The sequence below is a fragment of the Suncus etruscus genome, chromosome 13 (assembly GCF_024139225.1).
Source record: "Suncus etruscus isolate mSunEtr1 chromosome 13, mSunEtr1.pri.cur, whole genome shotgun sequence".
Classification (NCBI taxonomy): Eukaryota; Metazoa; Chordata; class Mammalia; order Eulipotyphla; family Soricidae; genus Suncus; species Suncus etruscus.
In genome coordinates, this window is record NC_064860.1 from 17141449 (window position 1) to 17149892 (window position 8444).

Below are 8444 nucleotides of genomic sequence, written 5' to 3' on the forward strand. Positions count from 1 at the left end.
CACTGGCCCCTGACATCTAGTCACTCCTCAGACTGCTCGTAAAACTGGGCTACAGCTTGAGGTTGCCACATTGGATCAAACTGAGAAGACCCCTCTGGCAGCTTATGCCTGTTTAGACCATATACCTCATTATCAACATTACCTGGCATCATCCCTCTTCCCTGAGGATCCCTTCAGTGTCCTGACCACCAGGTCAAAAAGAGAAGGGCTCCCCCAGATCTCTCCCTTCTGATACCTCCCTTCCACCTGCTAAAAGAAAATAAGCTTTATACCAATAAGCTGAAAATGAAACCTATAGTTTCCATCTGATTTGGACTAATTCACTCAGGAAATGTCATTTTCTTTTTTTTTTTTTTTTGGTTTTTGGGCCACACCCGGTGACGCTCAGGGGTTACTCCTGGCTATGCGCTCAGAAGTCGCTCCTGGCTTGGGGGACCATATGGGACGCCGGGGGATCGAACCGAGGTCCGTCTCCTAGGCTAGCGCAGGTAAGGCAGGCACCTTACCTACAGCGCCACCGCCCGGCCCCCAGGAAATGTCATTTTCAAATTAATCTATTCTGGTTGTCTTTTTCTTTTTCAGTTCTTGGGCCACACCCTATGATGCTCAGGGGCTATTCCTGGCTATGCACTCAGAAATTGCTCCTAGTTTGGGGGACCATATGGGACTTCGGGGATTGAACCCAGGCATGTCCTGGATCAGCCACATACACTATCACTCCGGCCCCAAATTAATCTATTCTGGTTTTCTATTCCATTCTATAAACCTGCATTTGGATTTCAATCCACTATCTTGCTAAATTCTGGCTCTTTCTTAAATGTTCCCCCACACACACACATACACACACACACACACACACACACACACACACACACACACACACACACACGATTCCCTTTTCCTAAAATGTTTTTTTTTAAGATGGGAGCTAAGTGGTGCTCCATTTCCCCACTTGGAGAACTGTTTAGTGAAAGGTTACATATATAAAATTTGTATCTTTGACTTCTCTGTAGCAGAAAAAATCCAAACCTTGAGCTAGAAGGTACAGATAGTAACCTGAGGGCTCTTAATGCAAATTATCGGAATATCAATGCCCTCAGGGAGTGCCCTGGGGGTGGGAGTCATGTATACAGTTTCCTATCTGTCATCCTTCCTGGAGGAAGACAACCTTCAGAGATTATACTTGAAACCTCTTTATTCCTCATATTCTCTTCTGAGATTGTAAACTCCCTTAGGTTTAGGCAGCGTGGGTTGAAAATTTGTAGTATTCTTTTGTTTTGTTTTGGTTTGGTTTTGGGTTTTGGGTCATAGCTAGCAGCGCTCAGGGATTACTCCTGGCTCTATGCTCAGAAATCGCTCCTGGCAGGCTCAGGGGACCATATGGGATGCTGGGATATGAACCACCATCCTTCTGCATCTCAGGCAAACCCCTTACCGCTGTGCTATCTCTCCAGCCCCCTGGGTTGAAATTTTGTATGTTACCTGCCCTCCTTTTTATGACTGATTATTGCTGTAAATAAATATCCTACAGGAGCCAGAGAGATAGCATGGAGGTAAGGCCTTGCATGCAGAAGGACGGTGGCTTGAATCCCGAATCCCATTAGGAAATATTAGGAAATAAGTGGGCAATCTCATCCACATTAAAGAGTTCTGTGCTCCACACTGCTAGAATCTCCTCAGTAACCAGTGGTGATGAATTCCTGAATTCCTCAGCAGCAAATAAAACATGGAGCCCAGTTATCCATGATTATTGTTGCTTGAGACACAGACCAGCCCCAGCTAGTAGAGCACAGGGCTTTAAATTTTGACCCTCATATGATCCAGCTATATAACTCCTAGGAATATGTCCAGGAACACAAAAACACAATACAAAAATGCTCTCTGCGGGCCAGTGAGATAGCATGGAGGGAAGGTGTTAGCCTTGCGTGCAGAAGGACAGTGGTTCGAATCCCGGCGTCCCATATGGTCCCTCGAGCCTGCCAGGAGTGATTTCTGAGCATAGAGCCAGGAGAAACCCCTGAGCACTGCCATGTGTGACCCCCAAAAAAAAAAAATGCCCTCTGTATGCCTATATTCATTGCAGCACTATGTACAATTGCCAGAATCTGAAAACAACCCAGATGCCTGACAACAGATGAGTGGCTAAAGAAACTGTGGTACATCTACACAATAGAATATTATGTAGCCATTAGGAAAAATGAAGTCATAAAATTTTCTTATACATGGAAGGGCATGAAAACTATTATGCTGAGTAAAATAAACCAGAGGGAGAGAGATAGACACAGAATAGTCTCACTCATCTGTGGGATTAAAAAAAAAACATTATTGTAATAATACCCAGAGACAATAGAGATGAGGCTGGAAGAACCAGCCCATGATCTGAAGCTTACCACAAAGAGTGAAATAAAAAAAAAAGGGGGGGGGGGCTGGAGAGATAGCACAGCTGTAGGGCATTTGCCTTGCAACCAGTCAATCCAGGATGGACATTGGTTCAAATCCCAACATCCCACATGGTCCTTCCAGAACAGAAGTAACCCCTGAGCGCTGCCACTACTGGGTGTGACCCAAAAACAAAACAAAAAAATAGGAAATAAAAAATAAAAATAAAAGAAATAAGTAAGAAGGGCCAGAGACAGCATGAACATAAGGCATTTACCTTGCATGCAGAAGGTTGGTGGTTCAAATCCCAGCATCCCATATGGTCCCCTGAGTCTGCCAGGAGCCATTTCTGAGCTTAGAGCCAGGAGTAACCCCTGAGTGCTGCCAGGTGTGACCCAAAACTGAAAAGAGAGAGAGAGAGAGAGAGAGAGAGAGAGAGAGAGAGAGAGAGAGAGAGAGAGAGAGAGAGAGAGAAGAAAAGAAATAAAGAAGAGGGCCAAAGAGATAGCATGGAGGTAGGGCGTTTGTTTACATGCAGAAGGGCAATGGTTCAAATCCCGACATCCCATATGGTCCCTTAAATCTGCTAGAAGCTACTTCTGAGTATAGAGCCAGGAATAACCCCTGAGTGCTGCCGGGTGTGACCCAAAAGTCAAAAAAAAAAAAAAAGTGAAAAATAAAAATGAATAAAATAGAAATAAAAAAGAAAAAGAAGGGGCCAGAGTGACAGCACAGTGGTAAGGCAATTTCTGAGCACAGAGCACAGTAACCCCTGAGCACTTCCACTGCCGGGTGTGACCAAAAAAAACAAAAATAAATAAATAAATAAAGTGTGATCCTATTGCTATCATCTGGGAAATTTCTAGAAACAACAATTCTCAGAATCAAAGCTCCAGAGGGATTGAATCCCAGCTAATCTGCATCTCGGCAAGTCTTGTGGATGTTTCAGGATCAATCAATTCAAAAGTTGCCTCCTGAATTTACTTTTTCAAAGAAACAGGAACATCTGGGGCCTGCATTTGTCTAAAATCAAACTGTTGGCCTCCGCTGTATCCCAGAAGCCCAAACAGGTAAGAGAAATCATTCTCTATTGTTGTGTATGTAAATATTTTGGGGGATTACTATGTTACTCACCCTAAACTGGTGATTGTGCCCTACCCTAGGGTGTGACCTGGCATTCTGCCCCCACCCTAGGGTAGGACCTGATTCTGCTTTCACCATTGGTTGGTATCTGATCCCACCATTGGGTGGTACCTGACTCTGGAGTATAAAAACAGGGGTCTGTGGAAGGCCGGGGCTTTTGCTGGCTGGAACTGAAGCTGAGTCTTTGGACTTCAGTTTTGTCCTCCGAATAAAGCGAATATTTCCATGAGCCTGACTGTCTGTGAGCTGTTTACCCGCCGTTTCACCTCAGAACCGTGGGCTAGACAGGGTGGCAGACGCGTGCTCCGAGCTGGAAGAAAAAGGCCTCATTCTCCATCCCACCATCAGTCAACCTCTTCAGGGGCCGACCTGCTACACTCTATCACTCTGTCATGGAACAGTGGGTAGTCTCACAGACACCCCCAGCCTGACCTTTACATCACATCTTGAGGTGACTCTCTCCTTCTCTATCTGAACCAGGGCTCTGATCACGTTCAAGCAGCCAGAAGTGACCCCTTCCTCTCCAATCTCATTATTTTCCATCTCTACATCCCCCGCACAAGCTGCAGCCAAAAGGTTGCCAGCAAGGAAGTGTCTTGTCAACCCTCTGCTACCTCACCATACAGCTCTGCAAGTCTTTTGCACCAAGAGTCATTGAACCAATGGAAGTGATTCTTTCAGCTTTCAATCATACCTTTACGTTTTAATGTTTTGCTTAGGGGCCTGATGGTGCTTAGACTACTGGTTCTTTGCTCAGGAGTGATCAGTGCATTGAACCATATATAGTGCTCAGGATTCAGATCAAGGACACAGTTGACTCAGCCATATGTAATTCATGTACTATCACTCTTGATTTATCTCTCCCGCCCAGTTGTACCTTAAAAACCACCTCCACCACCCCAGGCTGCCCCTTCTCTGAATGGCATGACCACATCTGGGAGGGCAGAGGAACAAGACAGACAAAACGTGGCTCCTTGGGGTACCTGTATCAGAGGTGCTTCAAGTGCCTCAAAGGGTGGAACATGTTTTGCACATGGAAGCCCAGGGTGAGCCCTGAGCAGTGAAGGGAGTGGCTCTCCAGCACCAAAACCATCAACAAATCATCACAGTCCTCAAGTGAAGTCTGTACATGACTGCCTCCTGCTGGGTATTATTTGATTATTAGGTCTGCTTGAGGGATGTGAAGCATGCTTAGGAGTGCCTTAGAGAAGTTTCAGCTGCTGCAAGATCTGCACCCCATCATCCATCACTACATGGAGAACCATTTTCGAACTCTCCTAAAAACCCTCAGAACAAAATGAAGCTCACCTTCAGGTCTGATCTGGATGCATTGTTTTATCCCGATGGTCCCCTAGAGATGGCACTTTCGCAGGCCTGGGTGGAAGCCTATGTCCTAATCCTCAGTGCAGGACCCAAGCAGTGACTCAGGCATCAGTCAATTTCTCAGACCCAGGATTATAAAGAGCAACACACACACACACACACACACACACACACACACACACACCACAGGCAGGTGCAGGGCTGGTCCTTCCAGTCCTCATCTCTATTGTCTCGGGGTATTATTATCATACTATCTTCTATTTTTCTTAAATCCCACAGATGAGTGAGACTATTCTGTGTCTATCTCTCTCCCTCTGGCTTATTTCACTCAGCATAATAGTTTCCATGTCCATCTGTGTATAGGAAAAATTCATGTGTATAGGTGTCTATGCTATAGTAAATTCATATGTATAGAAAAAATTCTATGTATAGGAAAAATCCATTTTTCCTGACAGCTGAATACTATTCCATTGTGTAGATGTACCACAGTTTCTTTAGCCAGAGGTACCCCAAAGTCTAGAGGGCATCTGACCTTGTTTTTAGATCCTTGGTTTTGTGGGTGTTAAAAAACCAAGCTCCTCCCTCCAATGCCAGGCCAGAGAAGGAAGGAAATCCCTGATCTGGGTCAGAACATCAATAAATGAGGCATATAAGGAGCAAAGAGTTCAAGTGTTGGAGAAGTTGTTTGGTATTGAGCCACATCCTGCAGTCCTGCGAGTTATCCTATACTCTGTGCTGTAGGGGAAATCTAACCCCAGTTCCCACATGGAAGAGGCACACCCATAGTCTATGTATTGTCTCCCCAACAAGCTCTTTTTTTTTTAAACTTTATTTATTGATTGATTTTTGGGCCACACCTAGCGGTACTCAGGGGTCACTCTTGGCTCTGTACTCAGAAATCAACCCTGGACAGGCTGGGGGAGCACATGGGATTCCAGTACTCTAACCAACACTGGGTCCCCTCCAGTGTTGTCCACATGCAAGGCAAACACCCCACTGCTGTGCCATATCTCTGGCCCCAAGCTCTATCTTTGAACCTTGGCCAGGGATACAACAAAGAGGATTACCCACTTCAGAAAGCCTAGAACCCGTAGTCTTGGTGCATGAGTTTGACCCCATAGGCTTATGAAAAGGCTTAAGTAAATATCTGGGAAAGAAAGAAAACAATTGACTGTTTTCACATCTCCTTGGAGAAGTTTATATACAATGTCCAAATGATAGTTAATAGTTAATCAACTTGTTAGAACTTGTCATGCTGTTTTCTTTGTAAAATTTGCAAAGAGGTATAAGTTGTCCTCTTATTTTTTTGTGCAGATATGTTAATTTTTTAACTGCATTTTAAAAATTCCCACCCTGGAGCCAAGAAATGGTACAACTGGTAAGTCACTTGCATGCAAGCTGATCCAGATTTCATTCCTCACATCACATGTTGTGTTCAGCCAAGCCTGAGCCTGTACATAGCCAGGAGTAAACCCTGAGCACTGCCTGGAATGCCCCCCAAAACAAAACAAAACAAAGAATACCTGCTCTCCCCCTCTGAGCTCTAGCTCATACATATATTCCTATCTGAGATCTTGTGTCCAGCACACACCTGTGCCCAAATATTGCCCCATGTTGCTCATGAGAGTGCTAAGGATGCTGAAATTGGTGCTATGTTAGGAAAGATTGTCTGGGATCCAGGTCACTTCGTTCTGGTCCTCACACTGCTTATGGCTGGTTCTGAACTACTAAAGCTAAGGCTAAGGCTGGAGAGATAGTACAGCAGGTAGGACATTTGCCTTATTATGCAGCTGACCTGGGTTCAATCCCCGTATGGTAACCTAAGCACCATCAGGAGTAGTTCCTGAATGCAGAGCCAGAAATAACTCCTAAGCATCATGGGATGTGAACCAAAAACTAAAACACACAGATACACACTACCACCACCACCACCACCATCACCACCACCACCACCACCATCACCACCACCACCACCACCACCACCAAAACACTAAAGCCTCTTTGAACCTATTATTCAGCTGGCAATGTGGGGTTATATTAAGTGACACCTAAAACCTGTTTCCCTTTATTATTATTTTTTTTGCTTTTTTTATTTTTGGCCCACACCTGGCAGCACTCAGGGGTTACTCCTGGCTCTGTGCTCAGAAATCGCTCCTGTCAGGCACGGGGGACCATATGGGATGCCAGTATTTGAACCACCATCCATCCTGGATCGGTTGCTTGCAAGGCAAACGTCCTACCACTAAAACCTGGTTACTTTTTGTGAACTTTTTTGGGGGGCGGTCACACCTGGCAGTGTTCAGGGGTTACTCCTGACTCTACGCTCAGAAATCGCTCCTGGCGGCCTTGGGGGACCATATGGAATGGCAGGATTCGAACTCCATCTTTCTGCATGCTAGGCAAACACCCTATCTCCATGCTATCTCTCCGGCCCCTGTGAATTATTTTTGATTTGGTTTTTGTCAAGGGTGTCAACTGTGTAAAATGAAACAAGCTGTTTAAAAATTATGCCATCTTCTTGGCTTATTTTATGATTGGGGGAGTACTTGGGCCACCTCCATTAGTGATCAGGCTTTACTTCTGACTTTGTGCTCAGGGATCCCTCCTGGTGGGACTCAGAAGATCCTATGCTTTGCTGAAGGATCAAATCCAGGTGGGATGTCTGTACCTGCTGTGCTCTCGCTAGAGTCCACTTCAATGATTCTTTTAATTTCATTTTCTTTAGCTTCCTTTATTATAATACTAAAGCATTAATATAATACAGATAGCACACAAAATACACAGAAAGTTTCTAGTGTTGTCCAAATAATGAAAACCGAAGGGGTTCCAAAAGCTCATCAGTCAAGAAACATTTAAGGAGTTTGTACACAAAGTCAGGGGTGTGGAAGTTTACATTAAACCAATGGGAAATGGAAAAGAAACCAAAGGGCCAGGGCAATAGTACTGTGGATAGGGCCTTTGCCAGGCTCTTGTGACTGTTAGGGAGTGGGGATGGGGGTGTTCAATCCCTGGCATCCCTTGTGGTCCCCATCCCCACACACACAGCCAGTGGTAAACCTTTGACTCATAAGCCAAAAAATAAAAATAAAACATGACAGTCAAAAAAAGAAAAAGTAGGGGCCAGCATGGTGGTACTAGAAGTAAGGTGTTGTCTGCCTTGCCAGCACTAGCCTAGGACGAACCTCGGTTTGATCCCTCGGTGTCCCATGTGGTCCCCCAAGCCAAGAGCAACTTCTGAGTGCATAGCTAGGAATAACCCCTGAACATCACTGGGTGTGGCCCAAAAACAATAAATAAATAAATAAATAAATAAATAAATAAATAAATAAATAAATAAATAAATAAATAAAAAGTAGTCTGGTCCCAGGAGATAAAGCTCTTTGGAAGTATGTCATTGCTACTGGCAATGACTACTTGGAGAAACTTTTGCATGCCATTCCACAGTCTTTTTTTTGACAACACTTGACTTAGTACTGCAAGAGATTACTGAGGGAATGGTAACTAGTAACTCATTTAAACGATGGTTTTGTGTTAGAAAGAAGTGGAAACTTTTACATTTCATGCCTCTTCATCCACATCAACTGTTCACACCATTTCTG